At 43.0% G+C, this 2,366-nt stretch overlaps 1 long non-coding RNA gene across 1 annotated transcript; it reads left to right on the top strand.

Annotated features, from left to right (window-relative positions):
- Nucleotides 1-521: 521 nt before the first annotated feature.
- LOC127349304 (uncharacterized) lies at nucleotides 522-1,478 on the top strand. The gene is made up of 2 exons (XR_007880195.2): nucleotides 522-695; nucleotides 785-1,478. It is a non-coding gene; the product is annotated as an uncharacterized lncRNA (long non-coding RNA).
- The last annotated feature ends 888 nt before the right edge of the window (nucleotides 1,479-2,366 follow it).

Below are 2,366 nucleotides of genomic sequence, written 5' to 3'. Positions count from 1 at the left end.
CTGACAATGATGCTGATAGTGGAGGGGCGAATCATGCAGAGGAATTTCTTGCACATGTTATGGAACATACTGCCGAGGTGCCTGTCAATGATGCTGATCGGTGTGATGCGTTTTTTGCAGACCTACAAACTGCAACTGTCTATCAGGGACATAATCTATACTGCATTAACGCTTACCCAACTCTGAGTAATCATTCAGGGCGTACAGCAAGAGGATATGCTGCTTTTGTTCACTGTGACAAGAATGGTGTTTCAAATCATCCAAAAGACCATATTGCAGCAATAATCGAGTTAGCTCTACATTTACAGGAAGAAGAGGCGATGCTCCAAGCTCCTCTCCAATATAGGTGGAAGTTCCCAGCCGAGAAGTGGTTGTATGCTATAAAGCATGGTGTGAGGAAAAGTATAGACCTTTTTGGGCATGGAGTTAGTTGTACTTCTGGATACGATTATGGATATTTTAAAGGTGAAATTGATGAAACAGTGTGGTTTGTGTTGAACAGCTGTGATGAAGTTGAGCAATACAGAGAGTATGTTATTCACATCTATTACTTCCGTACCTTCGAACATGCTTATCTACCTATTGACTTATTTTCCAATTTTGGCAGAATGTTCAGACAAGAGTTGGAGCAAGGAGGGGTGCCAGACATTCAAAAAATGATGGCTACAGGGTTTGCATCATGGTTCAGATGCTATGTTAGTTTTTATTCTCACGTTGTAAGAACTCTTGGAACAGAGGTTTTATCAGCAGATGGTGATATATTTCTTTGCTTGTGTTTTGGCAGATACTGAAGATTAAGAATGGCAATCTGGTAGAGGATGATCTCTTCGCGTTGGCATGTGGTCCTGATCACAGAATCACGAAATACTCAGCATGTATAGTGAATGGGGTTCGATTTTGCACGTCTGTAAGGGGTGCGAATAAGAAGCGAGAGAACGGTGGAATCATGATAGCAAGCACATATGGCGAAGATGAAGACCTGATTGCTTGCCATGGAATCCTGAAAGAGATTATCATGTTACAGTACCATGGTGACAGGTCTGTGGTTTTGTTTAGATGTGCCTGGCTTACACCGGAGGAGAAAACTGCTCTCAAAAATAACAGATCTTCGAAAAACACACCTGCAAGAAGTCGATGGACCAAGGATGATACTTTAGTTCTAGCTATGCATGCTAAAACGGTGTTCCCTTTTTCCGGCACTACCAATGGTGAGTACTACAATGGCAATTGTAGTTATGGCGAAATGAATGTAGATAGTGATCAGGAATAGATTCCCACCAAGAAATTATCATCGTGTTGTAATCGCATAACTTGCATTCTGGCCATGTCTCAAACTTATGATAGCTGCATCAATGTTGAATGAGTGTATTATTTGTTTGTTTAATTACGCGAAGCTGAAAATGTTTTAGTAACTGTACTGCAACACTTTGTAAAAAAAGTTGTACTTGCAACTACATACATCCACCTCAATTTCCAAATTGGTGTTTACAGAGGATTTCGTTCCTACATCCTGGCCATTTGCATCTCGAGCAACTAACCTCCTCCGGCCTCAAACTCATTGTCTCCAAGTGATAAATAACTATTGTATGAAACTGCGCTATATAGAGTGTACAACCTGATAATCTAATAAAAAGAAGATTATACTGTTGTAGATCAGCATTAATGTTGCATTACAACTTTCCAAAATACAAGGCCCCTCAAAAGAAAGAAAATGCAACCACGTACTTGTATTTTACAACCAGAACCCAGCGAGATCTAAAACTAGACCTACAACCTGCCAGAGAAGTATCTAGAGTAGACGGTACTCGGCTCACCCGTCCACTTCGGTCGGTGAGGCTGGCCGATGAAATGGGGAGAGCAGCCCAGTGAGGACGGGGCGACTCTCAAGCGAGAAGGGGGAGAAAGATAGCGGAAAGACACATAGCTAGCCCAGTCAAGGACGAAGACACGCGGCTGAGCTCACCGTGCAGACGTAATCATACCAAGAGACATTGCTAAACCTACTGAAACCAACACCATTAAAATCACTCTCATACAGCTGCCTTCTTTCTTCCCCTTCTGCTGCAGCAGTTCGAGCTCTAAGCACGAAATCTCTTCCATCTTATCCCAGACGGCATCGCGTAGGTCAATGATGAGTTGCTTCGTGAAGGGGCTCAACACCTCACCTTCCTCGTCATACCACCGGAAAAACTTGCATTTTTTTCACCCTAGCACAATGGAACAAGAAGCAGAGCAAAATAAACACCGAGAAAAGGGGATTTCGAAGCTCCTAATATATGGTGATTTACCTTTGGCCTGGAGCAGCTGTCGTACCTCCTTCCAGGATTAGGGTTACTCCATGAGATCTGGCGCGGTGTCTTCCTGCC

This window comes from Lolium perenne, chromosome 4 (genome assembly GCF_019359855.2).
Source record: "Lolium perenne isolate Kyuss_39 chromosome 4, Kyuss_2.0, whole genome shotgun sequence".
In the NCBI taxonomy this organism is placed as follows: Eukaryota; Viridiplantae; Streptophyta; class Magnoliopsida; order Poales; family Poaceae; genus Lolium; species Lolium perenne.
The sequence above is the reverse complement of the archived record's forward strand: the minus strand, read 5'-3'. Positions and strand labels throughout refer to the sequence as shown.